The sequence below is a fragment of the Cricetulus griseus genome, chromosome 2, assembly GCF_003668045.3.
Source record: "Cricetulus griseus strain 17A/GY chromosome 2, alternate assembly CriGri-PICRH-1.0, whole genome shotgun sequence".
NCBI classification, from domain to species: domain Eukaryota; kingdom Metazoa; phylum Chordata; class Mammalia; order Rodentia; family Cricetidae; genus Cricetulus; species Cricetulus griseus.
Window position 1 is genome coordinate 230,929,700 of NC_048595.1, and position 19,635 is coordinate 230,949,334.

Genomic DNA, 19,635 nt, shown 5'->3' on the forward strand with positions numbered 1-19,635 from the left:
GTCGGCCTGCCTTCCTGCCTGCTTGCTGTCATGCTCCTCACCATGATGGAGCATGAGCCCCAAATTAAATGCTTTCTCATATAAGTTGCCTTGATCAAGGTATTTTACCAGGGTAATAGAAAAGCAGCTAAGATAGTTTAAATGTTTACAGTTAATTTTCAAGTTCAAAAAGCTTTCTGGAAATTATTGTTATTTTTACCAAATCCTGAAAAAAAATACAATAATAGTTTGTTAAATACATTTTGTAATTAAAAGCATCTTGCTGTTGTTTTCCATCTAAATTTCATAAAATGATAAATTTTTCTTCTGAGGTTTAAAAAAATCTTATGAATTTCTAAAATCTGCTCAATCCAATGCATCCAACTGAGTGGCAGGATCAAGACTAAGGATTCAGGGCTTCAGATTCCTGGGTTTTTATTGTTAGACTTTCTATGGCTCCTGGTCTCCAAGACAGTTAGCAGACACAAGAAAGGTAAATATACCTGCCCTGAGCTGAATAAACATGCAAGTTGCTCCTGTGTGGTGAGCTGAGCCCTTCTCCTCCAGGAAAGATAGTCCTATTGTAGTTATTAGGCTCTGGTCCTCTTTAGGAAAGCTGCTGTGCAGGGGAGAGTCCTAGAACCATTCCATGAAATGTGTTTCCTTTCCTGGAAGTACAGGAATGGAAGAAGACATGACTCCTCTTCCTCATCTGTCCCTATGTGGGAATTCTATCCATTGGTAAGAAGGCCTTTCTCCTGTACAAGGTGAAGTGTGACTTCAGTTTGCGTAACCGGTAAGACTTTGAAATGTTTCTCTAAGATAATACTGCAGGGTTTAAACCAGATCTAGGAATAAAGAGTTCTCAGAAAATATCACTGCTGAGCTAGCTAGAACTGGAGTATAAATTTTACACACGAGCTGTGGTAGCGTGAGATTAGATGGTCTAATTACATCAGGCCATTGGAGGGATTTCCATTAGAAAAGGTTAATGAAGAGTGAATTGAGCTGTAGTTTTGGCCTATAGTTGTTCTATATGACTTTTACTTTATGGGACTTGTTCTTAAGAAGTCAATTCTTGTGCATTCTGGTATAAATCATTAGCCTTTTCCAGTTTAGTTAATATGTATGAAGATGCTAAGAGGTGAACTGAGACTAAAAGGTGGAGGCAGGAAGCTCCATAGTAGGCTTACATATGACCAGTGCGAACCTCAAATAGCTACGTGTCATTTTGAAGATTAACTGTAAAGGAACAAGGGAACCCGAAAAGTATCTTTTGTTAACTTAAAAAGCAAACCTGAGTGTTATAGTGAGACCTGTTGAGAACTAAACAGGTCTTAGGATCTCTGTCAACTTACAAAGTGTCCCAACCCCAAAACTTACCCAGACGTTTGAGAATGCATAGAGGAACAGTTTATATACAGTCAGTGTTGCAATGGGAGGAGAAATGTACAATTCATTCAGTGTTTTATAGACACCCAGAAGCTTCTAAAATGCCTCCCAAAGAGCCCTGCTGGGGCCATCTATCCCACACCCAAACCACTTTCAAATCCCAAACTCACAAACACTGTTGGAGATAAACCCTCAAGCCTATTTTAAGACATAGTGTTGGGGGCCGGGAGTTGGTGGCACAAACCATTAATCCCAACACTCGGGAGGCAGAGGCAGGTGGATCTCTGTGAGTTCGAGGCCAGCCTTATCTACAGATCTAGTTCCAGGACAACTCCCAAGCTACAGAGAAACCCTGTCTTAAAAAAACAAACAAACAAAAAACAAAAAAAGCCAAACAAACAAACAAAAAAGATAGTGTTGGGGGTAATGTGTTACCCGATGAAGGAAAATCAGTACTGCAACACAGTGTATGTGATGGCCAAGCTTGATTGACTTGAGAAATATCTAGGAGAGTAAGAAACATGTCTGTTCTTGAAAAAACAATTCTCAACTTTATATGGAGAAACAAAAGACCCAGAATAGCCAAAACATCCCTTTACAATAAAGGAACTTCTGGAGGCATCACCATCCCTGACTTCAAGCTCTATTACAGGGCTACAGTCCTGAAAACAGCTTGGTATTGGCACAAAAATAGTTAGGTAGACCAATGGAATAGAATTGAAAACCCTGATATTACCCCAGACACCTATGAACACTTGATTTTTGACAAACAATCCAAATTTATATGATGGAACAAAGAGAACATGTTCAACAAATTGTGCTGACATAACTGGTAGCAGACATGTAGAAGACTGCAGACAGACCCAAGCCTATGTATGGCCTTGCACAAAACTTAAGTCAAAATGGATCAAAGATCTCAACATAAATCCAGCTACATTTAACCTATTAGAAGACAAAGTGGGAAATACCCTTGAATTAATTGGTACAGGAGACCGTTTCCTGAACATTACACCAGTAGCACAGACACTGAGGTCAACAATTGATAAATGGGACCTCCTGAAACTGAGAAGCTGATGTAAGGCAAAGTAGACAGTCAGCAAGACAAAACGGCAACCGACAGACTGGAAAAAGATATTCACCAACCCCATATCTGACAGAGGGCTGATCTCCAAAATATACAAAGAACTCAAGAAGCTAGTTTCCAAAACACCAAACAATCCAATTAAAAAGTGGGGTACAAAACTAAATAGACAATTCTCAATAGAGGAATCTAAAATGGCTGAAAGACACATCCTTAGTCATCAGGGAAATGCAAATCAAAACAACTCTGAGATACCATCTTACTCCTGTCAGGATGGCTAAAATCAAAAATACCAATGACAGTTTATGCTGGAGATGATGTAGATAAATGGGGACACTCCTCCACTGCTGGTGGGAGTGCCAACTTGTACAGCCACTGTGGAAATCAGTATGGCGACTCCTCAAGAAAATGGGAATCAGTCTACCACAAGATCCAGCAATTCCACTCTTAGGCATATACCCAAAAGAAGCACATTCATACAACAAAGGACATCTGTTCAACCATGTTCATAGCAGCATTATTTGTAATAGCCAGAAACTGGAAGCAGCCTAGATGCCCCTCAACCGAAGAATGGATAGAGAAATTGTGGTACATTTACACAATGGAGTACTACTCAGCAGAAAAAAACAATGGAATCTGGAAATTTGCAGGAAAATGGATGGAACTCGAAGAAACCATTCTGAGCGAGGTAACCCAATCACAAAAAGACAAGCATGATATGTACTCACTTATATGTGGACCTGCTTTATGATACATAGTAGTGACCATGCTTTATCAGAGCTGTTTTTAATGATGTTGCTCAGAATGGTTTCCTCCCAGATGATGACTGAGAAGCTAATTTAAAAAAAAAAAATAGTGCCAAGTACCACAAGAGTAACAGAACTGTGCTGTTTTCTGGGATTTTGTTTTTACTTTTTGTTGTTGTCTGTTTTGTTTTTGTTGTTGTTGTTTTTTGTTTTTTTTAAATGGAGTGTGCTGGATGTCTCTACAATTTTGTTCAAATGACTGCAGAACCTGGAAAAGCTGTTGCTGCTATTGATGCATAATATATTGCCATTATTGGTCTTTTATATAAATACACACACACACACACACACACACACACACACACAAAGTGACACACTGGAAGACAAATGTCACACAATTTCATTTTATGTGTAACCTAGAAATGATGAACTTATGGGAACAGAGAGCAGAATTGTGGCTATTAGGCTTCAATGTGGGTCTTTTAACAATGGGGAAACGATTGGTTTAAGGATATAAAACTGCATTTGGACAAGAGGCATGGACTCTGTGAAGTCTTGAGGTCTACTGAGAGCATGATAAATATGGTTGATAACAACATGCTATGTTTTAAAAGTTGTGAGATAGTATACTTTAAGTGTTCTCAAAACAAAAATGATGAGTATGTGTGATATAACATGTTAATTGGTTTAATTTAGCCATGCCATTGTGAACATACTGTATCGTGTATCATAATTGAGCATGACTTTATTTATGAGCTAAATAAATGAATGAAAAAAAAAGAAACATGTCTGTTGAGGAATCTGACCTAAAGGTCCATTGATGGGATCAAAATCTGAGTAGGCTCTTAGGAGGTGAAGAGTTATGGAAGATGGGGCCGTATCCTGTTACAGCTTCCTGGGCACCATGGTGTGAATTATTCTATCCTGTCATGCCCTCCCTGCCATGATGGACTGAAATGGAGCTAAACAAAACTTTCCTCATTTTAAGTTGTTTATGTTAGATGTTCTGTCACAGCCACAAGAAAACTAGCACAAAAAAAACTAGTAGTTTTTAAAAAGACACGGAGTAGATGCTACAAGGAAACCCGTTTAGTAAGTGCTTGAGAATATTAATATAAAGACAGGAAAATGTGTATGCATGTTATATTGAGCCCCTCTCCCCATCTCTCCAAATCAGAGTATATTATGTGAGGTTTTTTTTTTCCTAGGGAGACATCTGATCCCTCAAGACTGAGCACCAATAACAGGCATAAGTACAATTCCATCAGAGTCCAAACAGTGAGTTTATTGGACTTATTAAAGAACATGAGTGAGAGATTACTTACAGGTCCCAAGCAGCCACACCACTAAAAAGTCTTACCCCTGCATGGATGATGGGCATCCCCATAGCTGAATGGAGTCCCTCTTCAGCTGCCTTTCCACACTGTATACTCAAGTACCTCCCAAGACCATGAGACTACATGAGATTAGGCCAGAATTGTACATAGGTGCAGGAGGGAGCAGTCTCAGGGTAATTTAGTGAAAGTACAATGAACCTCTTCATCCACTCTGATGACAACGATGACTGCCTTGCTTGGATTGTAGCCATCTACAGCAGAGAACTAAGCTCTGGAGACCCTTACTATATCTATACACTATTGGAAACATTGGACTAAGTGTTAATTAATGACTATGGGATTACCTGTTGAGAGTTCTTCCCAAGAGACCTGCTGTTTAGTTCTTTGAGGGAGCCTGCCACCCTGTACCAATTGCTCTTCTACACATCTCTGAGATCTGCTGGGCTTCGGCCTCTATCTTGTGCAGATAGAGGTAATGTAGTACTAATCCATACTGGCTGTCCTTGAAGACGAATGATGCTATAAGAGGAAAGCAACTGGCCTATGCCAACAGAAAGCAAACCAGGACAGATGTTGGTAGCAGAGAGTGAGATACTGCCTTGATGGATCTGACTATGTTGATTTGGAGGAGGACTGTGGAAGGATTTTGGAGCATTGGACTGGAAAAGTCAGTGTGCAAACCTTACTGAGTTATTCTGTGAGAGTTTGGAAGGTAAGAATCTGAGAGCTATGCAGACAATGGAGGTTTAGCTTACAACATTTGAGGCTATCAGAGCTGTCTGTGTGGGAGTCGAAAATGTCAGAGGCAGAGAAGTGGGTGGTGAAGCACTTTAGAGCTCAGAAGATTGCCAGTGAGTTCCAGATGTCAAACATTGCAGTACAAGAATCAGAGTCCCTCTGATGGACTTTGGTTGTGCCTAAGTGTAATTGCTTTTATTCCCTGAATCTTCCCTTTTGGATTAAGAAAGTATTTAATTTGTTTTGTTTTGTTTTTCTGTTTTAATTTTACAGGGACACATAGTTAAAAGACTTTGGCTATTTAAAGAGACTTTGAACTTTTAAAAGTACCAAATTTTTAAAAGACTGAGTTATATTAATTTCTTAAAAGATTTTATTTGTTTATTATGTATACAACATTCTGCTTCCATGTATATCTGCACACCAGAAGAGGGCACCAGATCTCATAACAGATGGCTGTGAACCACCATGTGGTTGCTGGGAATTGAACTCAGGGCCTCTGGAAGAACAGCCAGTGCTCTTAACCTCTGAGCCATCTCTCCAGCCCCCAAGTTATACTATTTTTTATGTTGTGATATTAACATGAGTTTACAAGGGGTCAATTGTTTATCTGTTAAGTTGTTAATAGAAAGTGTTTCTAGTAATTTTACATATATGTCTACTGGATTTTAACTTCTGTTTTGTCAACTAGACACAAACTATAGTCACATGGAAAGAAGGAACCTCAGTTAGAAATTACTTCTGTCAGATTGTCTTGTAGATTGGCATGTCTGTGTGGGCATTTCCTTGATTAATAATTGGGTGGGGGGGCAGTCCACTATAGTTAGTACTGTCTCTTGGAGTGTTATGTAAGGAAGGTAGCTGGCTGAGCAAGCAGGGCAGGAAAAGCCAGTAATCCCACTCCATGGTCTCTGCTTCAGATCATGCCTTCAGATTCCTGTCTTGGTTGCCAGGTGATGGAGGCACACACCTTTAATCCCAGCATTTGGGAGGTAGAGGCAGGCATATCTGTGAGTTTGAGGCCAGCCTGGTCTACAAAGTGAGTTCCAAGACTGTTACACAGAGAAAGCCTGTCTTGAAAACAAAGCACAAAACCAAACAAACAAAAGTTCCTGTCTTGGTTTCCCTCAATCATGGACTGTAATCTGAAAGCCAAATGAATCCTTTCTTCGCCAATTTGGTTTTGGTCAGTGATATTCACAGTGATAGAAAGCAAGCTAGAACAGGATTGAAAACTTGGTGTGGTGTTCTTTTTGCTGTTCTACTTTAAAAGGTGATATAAGGAAAAGGTAGGGAAGATATTCTTACATGGTTATTTTCAAGGATTCAGTAGTCTAGTGTACACACAAATTCTGACACATTTCTTCGGGGTGACAGTCTTCCTTCTCGGTCTTCTTTCCCTTTCAGCATTCCTATATAAACTTACTTCTTTTAGGAACATGCATTTCACTTGGTGGTAAGGGCAGCATTCAGTGCAGTGCATGGAACTTACATGATTAACAAGGCTCTTTAAAAATGTAGATGTGTAGAAGGAGGTGGTTCTACTGCTTTTCCCTTGAGAATCATTCTGGAATGGTTTGGGGCCAATGCTAAAATTCTTCCTAGCTTCTCAATGCTGAGAAACAAGTGTTATTTCTCATGGTTACCAACAGAAGGGTCAGATACTCCGTCTTCTTTATCAGGGAGTCCAAAGTCTCTCAGAATAACACATTTCCCTGGCACTCTCTGGTCTCCAGATCCATGCAGAGGGGAGAAGCATTGGGTGTGTAAGAACCCTCGTGTGTGCTGGGGACCAATGGCATGCCTTCTCAGTCAATTCCATAAAAGCTCTGCAAACCTGTACAGATGGGAGTCAGTGATCATGACCTTTATTTATATATATATATATATATATATATATATATATATATATATATATATTACACACATATATATAAAACAAAGGACTTTTGCATGTTATAAAGTAGAGTAATTTCTGTAACCTGCAGAGCAATAACTCTGCCTGCCTCTTTCCTTCTAAGAGCCGGCTTTCATACTTTGTAAACCAAAATAACCCACACTAAATATGGAGCTGTAGAAATAAAACAAAGGAAAGTATTTCAGTCATATTTTTTCTCTGACCAGATTTACCACATTTCATTATTTTGCTGCCTACCATTGCTTCACAGTCCCTAAGGAAATAATGAGATGAAATTGAGAAGAGCAACAGAAAGTAGGATATTCGATACCCCAGGTTGCAAATACCCAATCAGGTCACACAATGATTAAATTTAGCTCTTGTTAACCTGATTTCAAGTGCAGCTCAATTCTGAGGGATGATGAGAAGCAGAATGTTTGTTCCACATTATCAGAAAATATTTTCATCAGAACATATGGCTTTGACTTTCCCTGCGTAACAGAACATCAACATGACACAGGCAGGATCTCTCCTTCCAGAGATCACTGGATAGTCCATCTGTTGTACCAGCTCAGTGAGTTTTATGTAGCCAGGGAGAACATTAACTAGCCTGCCTTGCTGCCCTTCTCTCTACACATGCACACATGCCTACTCAACGTCTCTACCTGTCCTGGTGGCAAATGGCCACCTGATGACGTTGGGAACCATGACGTTCTTGACAGGAAACCTCATCCTTGATGCCACCTTGCTCAAAAAGAGGCCTCAAAGTGTGGAGAAACTGCTAGAGTCCAGAGGGAGGACTTGAAAACAGTCAAAGGTGGTTCTCTATCAAGACTGTGCTATTCCCAAGGGATGGGAATTGGGGGTAAGAAATGGGCATTTCCAAATCAAACAGTTTTACTGGTTTTGATTCACCAGTAATTGTGCTGGAAGTATGGAGATGGACCAGAGGACTTGCCAACATTTCTCCAAGCTTCCTGGAGTGTACTGTGTGGCAGAGTGTTAGAGTAGAAAGTGCTCTTTCTTCACAAAAATCCAGCTCCCATAATTTACAATGAGGGAACTGAAGTGTGGGATTACATGGTAACTAGAAAATAGATGATAATCCTCCAGAGTCTCATTTTGCTTCCTAACCCTTTTGTTGTGAGAAAAATCAAGGAATTAAAGAAGTTTATGTATACACAATTTAAAGAATAGCATTTGTTACAACTCATCAAGTGATAGTGAGTGATAATGAGAAATAAATATGACAAACTAGGAGTAGTAACAGTGAGCTCTCCAGGTTAAGTATGAGACACCCCCACCAGAGCTTTAGATGCTTCCACAGAACCTCCCCACCAGCCACTCTCTCAAGACAGTGGGAAAATCAAGGTATAAATACCTGAGGTTTCCCATGTGGTTGAGCAACTGGATGGTGGCATCATTCATAGAGACGGCAAACTCAAATCTCCATTCAGTGACTAGAATAGAGGATGTCAGATCCTGATGCATTTGTTATTGCAGGGATCAAACCTGAGTTGCATATAACTCACTAAAGAAATAAGTGTTGGGGCTCATAGAACACCTTGCTCACAACCTTTGCCTTCCGTGTAGTCATCCCACTCTGCTGCTTCCCCAGGAGGCTCAGCTGCTATGAGCTGGTAATGCCTTCCCTGGGTAGCCAGCAGTAGATAACTGATACAGCCACACACTTTGGAAGAACGGTGTTCCTGGAGCTGGTAAGATGAGGCAGCACTTAAAAACATTCACTGTGCAAGCCTGGTGACCTGAGCTCAGTCACTGAAACCCACTGTGGAAGAAGACAGCCAACTTGTGCAAGTTGTCCTATGATTTCCACACAAGTGCTATGACATGTATGCAAACACACAGACAGACATGGAGAGAAAGACACACACATCGTATATGTGTATATATGATAATTATTAATTTAAAAAATCCTTCATGGAAATCTGCCTAATAGTCTCCAAGAGTTTTAGTGTATGCCCCAGCAGCCACTCCTTTCCCAAGGTCTGCATTGTTCCTTTTAAAATACTACATAGGCCCAGTTGTTCCCTTTCTAAGCCCCGCCCCTGACTGTATCTCTATTTTGCCTTCCATATTTTCACTTCTCAGTTTTCAGTAGTCTCTCTCTTTCCTTTCTGACTCATCTTCTCCAGTGGAGAGAATCCATGTAGCCTGTCTCCCAAAGTCCAGAGATCTCTTTTTAGGGGTGTCCAGGAGGGTCTGTGCACCATCTCCACAGAAATAAGCAATAAAATAACAACAGTTCAGTCCAAATCCATCTTTAGGGAAGAAAATTGTTCTAAAGGATCACACTCTGAGAAATGTAGCTCTGACTGCAGTAATTGCAACCTGATGCTATTGTGCAAATATGTTTAGGCCTAAAAGCTGTGGTCCTGAGAAAACTCCTTCCCCACCTGTGTAGTACATGAGCCTCAAGTTCAAACCTAAGCCCTTATCTTTTCAAAGCAAGATACTATTACAAATTAAAGTCTTTCTTCACTGAATACATAAATGTAGATATACAAATCTTGGCATCTGGTGTCACCCTGGGCCATAGTTCTTTGCTATTGTTTAATGAAGAAGAAAAAAAAATCATATGTTGATCTGTGAACATGAGCTAAATGAGATGTAATCCACTTTGCTCTCTTTAAGTAGTTAAAGATAACTACTTAATAAGTAGTTAAAAAATAACCTCGGCATCCCAGGGGTGCTATTGCTGTGTGGTGCCAGCCCCAGGCCCCTCTGTCTTCTGCCCTTGTCTAAGTATGCCAACTTCTGGAAAGTGGTCATCCAAGTTAGAGCTCAGCACAGCGGAATGGTAAGTCTGGGGTGCTGTGGTACTACTCTCACCACAGCTGTTTTGCAACACGATTTAATCATAATAGGCAGCTTCAGTCATGCTGGGAACGGACAAAAGCAGCAGTTGATGGAAATACAGTGAAGAAATCCCAGAGTCTGTCTGAACATGGCATGTCTACTGCTCACAGGAACTCACAGCAATCATAATTACCTGCCAATCAAAATCTCAGCGTGGATGGGCAAGGAGCCCTGGAGGCCCCACCCCTTTGGGAGGAGCTATGGGTGGTTAATGGCTGCTGAGGGAGAGACAGTCACTCTTTTTGAGTAAATGGCCACACACCAGTGAGCATATTCACAGCACTAATTGTGCTCAGAGAGTTATTAATACCAAAAAAAGGACATGAAATTAGGAGGAAGACAGGCTGAGGAGGCAGCAGAGGGAGCTGGAGGAAGCTAGAAGTAGATAAATGTAATCAATATACATTGAATAATTATATGAAACTTTGTAAGAATAAAACTATATATTTTAATTTAATAAAATCCTGAATTCTGTACCTTGAATTTCTGTAAATCCTTAAAATCCCCAATTTAAAGCAATTTAGTAACATTTTAAAAGAGGAAACATAGTAATTTTTGTCACTCATAATGTCACGGTTTGAGGTGGGGTGAATTCGGAGCAGCTGTTGAGCAAGTGTAGCAGTTGTTTGGTAGTTTATAACAATTTTAACCTAAAACAGCTTGGAAGCCCTTCTCATTCTCTTTTGAAGTGCACTTCCTTTTTGGGTTCTAAAACCATGGTCTCTACCACTTAGCTGGGAATTCCCAACCACTTGTGTCCCATGTCTGGGGATCACATTCACATCTCTGTCAAGGTCTTGGAAAGTTCTGTGGTAGTGATTGCCTTTGTGCTGTCTCTCCATCCAGCTGCCGCTTTGAATCCCACAAGCTATCATTTAGCCTGATGAGAAGAAACACCATTCAACTCTTAATATCTCTAATGAACATAGGAACCTGCATATACATGATTCGGCCAATGCAGGGCAATGACAATTCACCTTTCCCCCTCTACATTAATACCTTTCACTCGACGTGAACTGTTGACACAGCTCCTGTTTTCGCTGCTACAGCCAAAATCCCACGAATCTTTTATACCAGGTTTCTAAAATAAGGTCACTTATAAATGTCACCACCATGCCTGTGGTTCAGAGTTCTTACTTTTCAACAGCATTGTACTTGGGAAGTTTCTACTGGCCTTCTACTACAGACACCCTCATATTCTCTAGGTGGACTTGGGAGACTTTACTGTGTGTGTGAGGAAAGCACTGAAGATGATGGAGAGTTTTATCTAAAATGATTACATGGAAAGAAATCCGCAAATGAATGTGTTTGAAGGAAGCAGTGAGGGGTGGGGAGTGGAGACCAACAAACTTGAGGCAACCAAGAATCTCCCACTAAAATGTTAGCTGTGCTGAAGTCTCGAGACCCTGGCTAAGAGACACCATGGGTTGTGTCTTCTGCTCACTGTACCCTAAGAGTTACAGGACTTCAGGGTTGTAGTTAAAGTTTCTATTGCTTAGAGTTACCAAAAGATGTGAGCTTTTCTACAGGACCCGGGGAAGAAGACTGGAGCATGGCATGATAAAGAGCAACGAGTCACATATGATATTACCACCAACACTTTGACAACAGAGCCACCATCTGGAGTGTGCTTCTCTCTAGGTCATTAGAGACTTTTCAGTGAGCTGGTATTTTGGCAGGAATGGGAGAACCAACTTGGCTAGAATGGAGGAATGTGACCAAAGGATGGAGTTAAGATAACAAGCTGTGCTGAGGCAAGTGACAGAACGGGAGCCTTGCTGAGGCTTTGTGTTGCATACTAAATGATGGAGGGGGCATGTACATTTTCAGTTTTTCTTCCCAAACTAATGACTTCATTTCTCACATCTGCTGCCCTTTTCCCCAGATGAAAGAGAAGCAGACATCCTCATGCTGAAAATAAGAGACGGCAAGGAAAGAAAAGGAAGGCAGATGTTTTCCCACAATGGGATCCAACAGCAGGCCACCAGATACCTCCACTCTCCCATCCTGACTCATTCAACAAGTATTGACAAATAACCACTGTGCCCAGAGTACTTTGAATGTTGGCTTCTTATGGATTCGTGAGTTTCAGGTAAGATTGAGCCCAGAGTATAGGTAATCCAGAGAGCTCTAAACATAGACCTTCCTGAAACAAAGCCAAACAATAACAACAAAAATAAACCCTGAGATTTGAGTGAGCTACAAGTCTGGTGTTTCCTTCCTGTGGCTGCAAGCACTATTAGTTGCCTAAAGCAGGTTGAAGCCTTTTCCAGCTGCATCCAGCTATGTCCAGGTGTCGAAATGTCTACTGCTGTCATCTTTCAATGGATCCCCTAGCATGTACCCAGTGTCTGCAGGGAGAGAGTACACTAGGTTCTTCCCCACTGGACATCTGTTTAACACATGAGGTTCGTGCCTGTTGTCCTGAAGCAGAGCCATGAGCAAAGAGGGTGGGTACAATATGAAAGGACAACCAAGATGGGGCAAGGAGTGTAGTCATAAAGTCTAGTCCTAAAGAGAGGGCCTGTGGAGGCAGCAGGTACACCAGACCTCCCTGGATCCAGGGTGCAAGGCCCCAGTGGACTGTGGGTAGGACAAAATTGCTGCTCAATTGTGTGAGTGTTAATGGTCCAGATCAAAACCTCAGCCAGGATCAGCCAGGTGCCAAAGTCTCAGATTCCCTATCCCAGGGTGTCTCAGGAGAAGAGGGCAATGGGAGAAGACATTACCTGCCTGCCTCCTTCTCCTTCCCCCACCCCACATTCAACTCAAAAATCTCCTCAGGGCCCTAAAGCTCCTTGTAATGGAGAAAAGGTAGAAACTGAAATGGGAAATTTGCATCTTATAATAAATGTCTTGGGTCTTAAAGAGCCCAGATGAAGCTCTCTAAACACTAATGCAAGTTTATAGAAATTGACTTAAATGCAATAAGGAAGTCTGTCAATCAGCGGGAAAGAGTTGAACTGGACAGCATGATAGTGTGTGTGTGTGTGTGTGTGTGTGTGTGTGTGTGTGTGTGTGTGTGTGTCTATATGGCAACAAGCTAGCATTCTGCCAATCCACTATTGGTCTGGGTTCCTGAAGTGAAAGACATGCTACTATTTCTAATTTTTCTTTTCCCAAATGAGCAGATGTCCTGGCCCCTGAGTGCCCACACTATGAAAGGAAAACTTGGGGATGTTTTCCTATTACTTGACTCCCAAGTGCCAATCTTGAACAGACCCTGAAAGAAGCGTTTCTTTGTTCCTAGTCTTCTAAACTGAGAGTTCCACTCCATTTACACTAAACCTCTCTAGGGAGCTGCTTTCACATGGCTTTTTTTCCCACAAGGTGCAAATAGCCACCCCTCTGTCTAAATTGTTTCGAAGGCAACACATTTTCTTCTTTGGTCGAGTGAAACCGAGACTCAGTCAAAGGTGCGATGGGTTCTGATGCTCCACAGTCATCAGGACAAAACAGAGCACAGGGTCCTGGGTGCAGGGCTTAGTAGTCAACAAAGCTGCATACAATGCCTTCCTGGGTCTTTGCACTGTCACATTCCACAGGCCATGCAACCCTGAGTAAGGCCACCAGAGCAGATCTTTAACCTGCCTCACAACTCTTGACAGGAGCAGATCTATCTGCAGCCCCATAAGAGTAATTTAGTTCTTGAGAGGGAGATCTATTGACTCTACTCCCCTGGGAGCTGCACTAATACTGAGATCCTCAAGTTCTCCGAACTCAAGGCCTCCAGCAAGTGATGAAAAGCTTTGCTCAGGAATCTGAAGAGCTCGGGGGAAAATCTCATAAAGACACTACCACTATCCGAGATGCCCAGCTACAAAGCTCGGCAGATCACGTGAGCTTCATGCTGCTCAAAGCATCCACATGCTCCCTTGAGTCACCCCTGCGTAGCCTAGGCTCTGTGTGAGAGTTGGATGTGCTCCGTGCCCACGTTGCCCACTTTACTCGGCTTTCCTGTCAAGATGCCTGAGGAAGTAAACCATGGCGAGGAAGAGGTGGAGACCTTTGCCTTTCAGGCAGAAATTGCCCAGCGCATGTCCTTAATCATCAATACTTTCTATCACACAAGGAAATTTTCATTCGAGAGTTGATCTCCAATGCTTCTGATGCCTTGAACAAGATTCGCTATGAGAGCCTGACAGACACTTCCAAGTTGGACAGTGGCAAAGAGCTGAAAACTGACATCATCCCCAATCCTCATGAGTGCACGATGGCTTTGGTGGACACAGGCATTGGCATGACAAAAGGGGATCTCACAAATAATTTGGGGGCCATTGCTAAGTCTGGCACAAAGGCTTTCATGGAGGCTCTCCAGGCTGGTGCCGACATCTCTGAGATTGGGCAGTTTGGTGTTGGATTCTACTTGGCCTATCCCATGGCGGAGAAGGTGGTTGTGATCACAAAGCACAAGGATGATGAGCAGTATGAGTTCGTGCAGACCACGGTGAGCCTATTGGCCAGGGTACCAAAGTCGTCATTCATCTCCAAGAAGACCAGACAGTGTACTTAGAGGAAAGGAGGGTCAAGGAAGCGGTGAAGAAACACTCACAGTTCATAGGCTATCCCATCACCCTCTATTTGGAGAAGGAATGAGAGAAGGAGATCTGTGATGATAAGCAGAGGAAGAGAAGGGTGAGAAAGAGGAAAAGATAAGGATGAGGAGGAGAAGCCAAAGACTGAAGATGCGGGATCCGATGAGGAGGATGACAGTGGCAAAGATAAGAAAAAGAAAATTGAGGAGAAAGACTTTGATCAGGAAGAGGCGAAAAAGACTAAGCCCATTTGGAACAGAAGCCCTGATGACATCACTCAAGAGGAATATGACAAATTCTATAAGAGCCTCACCAATGATTGGGAGGACCACTTGGCAGTCAAGCACTTCTCTGTAGATCCGTTGGAATTCAGAGTATTGTTCTTCATTCCTCGGCAAGCTCCCTTTGACCTTTTTGAGAAAAAAAAAAAAAGAACAACAACAGCCTCAAACGGTATGTCTGTTGTGTGTTCATCATGGACAGCTGTGATGAGCTGATACTTGAGCACCTTAACTTTATCTGTGGTGTGGTTGACTCTGAGGACCTCCGAATATCTCCCGAGAAATGCTCCAGCAGCTCAAGATCCTGAAAGTCATCCACAAAAACATTGTGAAGAAGTGCCTTTAGCTCTTCTCTGAGCTGGCTAAAGACAAAGAGAACTACAAGAAATTTTATGAGGCCTTCTCCAAGAACTTAAAACTTGGAATCCATGAAGATTCCACGAACTTCTTGAGCCTCTCTGAACTGCTGTGCTACCACACCTCTCAGTCTGGAGATGAGATGACTTCCCAGTCAGAGTATGTGTCTCACATGGAGGAGATACAGAAGTCCATCTATTATATCACTGGTGAGAGCAAAGAGCAGGTAGCCAACTCTGCCTTTGTGGAGCGTGTGCGGAAGCGAGGCTTTGAAGCGGTGTACATGACTGAGCCTATTGACCAGTACTGATGCAGCAGCTCAAGGAGTTTGCTGGAAAGAGCCTGGTCTCAGTGACTAAGCAAGGTCTGGAGCTACCAGAAGATGAGGAAAAGAAGAAGAAAATGGAGGAGAGCAAGGCAAAATTTGAGAACCTCTGCAAGCTCATGAAGGAGATCTTGGATAAGAAGGTTGAGAAGGTGACAATCTCCAAGAGGCGTGTGTCTTCACCCTGCTGCATTGGGACAAACACCTATGGCTGTACAGCCAACATGGAGCGGATCATGAAGACCCAGGCACTCTAAGACAACTCTACAATGGGCTACATGATGGCCAAAAAGCACCTAGAGATCAACCCTGACCACCCCATTATGGAGACTCTGTGGCAGAAGGCTGGGGGAGATAAAAATGACAAAGCTGTCAAGGACCTGGTAGTGCTGCTGTTTGAGACTGCTCTGCTGTCCTCTGGTTTCTCACTTGAGGATCTCCAAACCCACTCCAGCCACATCTACTGCATGATCAAACTAGGCCCGGGTATTGATGAAGATGAGGTGACAGCAGAGGAGCCCAGTGCTACTGTTCCTGATGAGATCTCCCCACTCGAGGGCGATGAGGATGCCTCCCGCATGGAAGAATTAGATTAGAGATACCCTGGTAAGACCATGACCTCTGTATAGTTTCCCTGCTGCCCCTCCCCCCCAGAAGCCTTGGATGGCCCTGACCTTCCTGGCTCTCTTCTCATGCTAGAGGATCTCTTTTATCCTGTCCTTGTGCCTTAAGGCAGGAAAATCCCCTCCTACAGAATAGTAGGGTTGAGTATTGTGTATTGTGGGGTTTTGTTTGTTTATTTTGTTCTGAAATTAAAAGTATGTGAAAAAAAAAGCATCATCCAAATGCTCAGAACTCCAACCTTAGATCCAGTCTCCTGATTTTCAAGATGGAGAGCAGCCTGGACAAAAGACAGTGGTGCAGAGAAGCACAACCGTGGAAAGAGGACAACTTCCAAAATACTGTTGCCAGTTTCTCAGAGAGGAGAGAAATGTTTTATCTATAAACACAACTAAGATTGTTTTTCAAAATGAAAAAAACACTAAAAGAACTCCTGGTGGCCAAAGCTTGTCAGCAAAATTTAAACTCAGCTGAAGAATTAGAAGGTTGGAATGAGGACAGAGCAGTTTGTGATCGAAGGGTTATCAGTCAATAACCTTCAGGAAGTGATGCAGACTTCCCCACTCTAAGCAGTATTATATACCCCAGATGCATGGTGTAGTCCATGAATCCAGAAATCTGGCAGTAAGAGGACTATTCAGTTGTTTGGAAATGGTTCAGAATAAGACAATATCTCTTCCATCTTTCCCCATCAATGTCAGTAGTTTCCATTCCTGCAAGAGCCAAAAGAAAAGCAACTTCCAACATCCCAGGTCCTTACTGCCTAGTATTTGTGACTTTCTTTATAGAGACAGAATGTACTGGAAGGTCAGCCACAGAATATAGAGACAGGACGGTTCCATAGTTCATGATGAGGGCAGAGCCTGGCACCTGTGTATCATTCTTTCTGTTTCCTTAAACAGTGATGCAATTCACAGAATTCTGCATTTTTAATCTGTCAAACTTATGCATCTTATTTTCTTATATTATTTGTTGCAGACACTTTAAATTTGTGATGGGATATTTTATATTATACAATTCACAGGTTATGAAAAAGAAAGGAAATCAAATCAAATTTCCTTCCTATCCTTGTCTCTTACATTCAGTTTCCTTCCAGTGTCAGAGAGTTACCAACATGGTACAAAAATTTTGTCTACGTTGTGATCCCATGTCCAGTGGAGTCAGGCATTGGCTCAAGAGACAGGGTTCACATTCAGCTGGTCAGAATGGATCATGGAGTTCCTTGGTAGACTAGGGAAAGAGAGGCCCCTGGGAAGAAATGGCGGCTAGAAGGATGAATGACCCTTTTGAACTGGGTGGTGCATGTCATGATTGCTTGCAATTATCTCAGGTTTTTATCTTTAATATCTGTCCACATGTTTTACTTTATAATAAATGGTAAAAGAAATTGCTAAATCGGGTACCCTCACCATTTGTAAGTGGAGTTTTTCATTGGGAACACAAGTCAGGTCTCTCCCTCCAGCCAGCTCCCAAATAACCACACTGAGACTTATTATTAATTATAATTGCTCATCCAATAGCTTAGGCTTGTTACTAACTAGCTCTTACATCTTAAATTAACCCATATTTCTTATCTATGCTCTACCATGTGGCAGTACCTTTTTTTAGTACGGCATGCCCATCTCCTGTTTCCTCTACATCTGGCTGGCAGCCTCCTGACTCTGCCCTTATTCCTAGCATCCTCTCACTTCAGCTCTCTTGCCTAAACACTCTCTGCCTAGCTACCAGCCAGTCATCTTATTAATCCAATTGGAAGGTGCCATAGCAAAGACGCGTCTTCACAATGTACAAAAAGATTATTCCGTAACACTAACATCCTGTATGTCCTTCTAGAGACACTTTACACTTGTACAAGAGTACTCTGCCCCCCCACACACACCCCACTCTCCATAGCAGCAACTTTGAGTATCATTCTGATCATCCTCTATCAGTAGTCATTATTTGGAGATCTGCCTTGTAACTAAGCATTATGTAGCATTTCCCCCATAATACTGATTTTCAGCTAGTCCTCTGCGGATGAATACTTCAATTCCACTGTCTTCACTGTTGTCTTTATGCTTTGGGCACTTCCACTTTGTACTGGAGATCAAGCTGAAGCTTTACCTCAGTTAGGACTCCAGCCTTATTTTCACTCTTTGAACATTAGACATCACAGTGCCAAATCACTGTTTCCCATATCTGCCAGGTTATCTGCTAAATAAATTATTTCACAAATGGAGTTTTGGATCAAAGAAGAGATTCATTTTTATTATTGGCAGGCATTGTCCAATAAAAGCCATGTGTCTCAGTGCTGTTTATCACAGCAGTTTAACACTGAGGAAGTGAAAAACAACTGAGAAAAAGTGATGAGAAATGAAACTCCAAATATGGAATGGACAGAAAAGAATATATAGATGAGGACAAGCAGAAAAATGTGGTAAAGAAATGAGAAAAATGTAAGAGAAAACAGTCGGTGAATCCTAAAAATACGGAAGACAAATGAAAATGATTTCTAAATGAGAATTATCAAAAGGAGTGTCGAAGGATATTTTGGGGAAGTTAAGGGGCACAGATTTATTTTTTTTTTTTTTTTACAGAAGAATACAAATTCTACAGGTGAAAGTTTCACAGCATGTGAAGGTTGAGAACAGTGGAGAACTTTGTATTTTAAACCTACAGATTTCCAGAAAGAATGACTAAGCAACTACAACCGAGCAGCGTGCTGAGCCCCATCACAAGGCAACTGCAAAGGTAACAGCCTGCGCCCAGCCCTGGACCCGTGGCTCCGAGCACTGTAACAGTGAGTCGGACAAACAAGGTCTGCAAATTATTAACACCCGTGTTCCCTTTACCCTTAACTAGAAAACATTATTGCCTTGGGAACCAGACTATTTAGTGTTTCCAACACTATTCTTAGACGACCTGCTGTGTGTCATGGGTGATCCCCGAGGGGCTGAAATTGGGAGGCAGTACACTGGGTAAGAGATTTCCTTGCAAGCAGCACTACTAAGACAGGCCCTGGCAACCCTGGATGATGGAGAAGTTTGGCGCCTCCTTCAGGAGAGGAGGTGAATTGTGGCGCTGGTGCACAGTGGAGCAGGCACCTGTCTGTGTCCATGTGATCCTGGCCTCCCTGAGGGCCTCCGCAGCTGTGTCCTCATCAGTAGAGAATCTGAAGGCTCCAGGATGTTCATTTGCTCCTTAATCCAGGTGCCCAGCCCACCAGCTAGTCATTAATTCTTTCTTTTACTTATCAAATCCCATATTCACCTCTATTGGACTAGTTCACACTTAACTTTTTTTCTTGTTCCAGGATCTGATCTTTGATACTGTATTTCATTTAACGTGTACAGATTATTTTTTTCCTGTGTTAGAGACAATACAAAGGGCCTTGTACTTCCCAGATAAGTACTTACCTGGGAGCTTCACCTGGTCCTCATAGACAGGGTTTAGGATAATTACCACGCACTGAAGTATAGATACAGTT

The 19,635-nt window shown here is 42.1% G+C and overlaps 1 pseudogene across 1 annotated transcript; it reads left to right on the top strand.

Annotated features, from left to right (window-relative positions):
* The first annotated feature begins 14,015 nt into the window (after positions 1-14,015).
* Positions 14,016-16,144, top strand: LOC100774238 (annotated as a pseudogene). The gene has a single exon (XR_003483035.1). The product of XR_003483035.1 is annotated as a heat shock protein HSP 90-beta-like (transcript).
* The last annotated feature ends 3,491 nt before the right edge of the window (positions 16,145-19,635 follow it).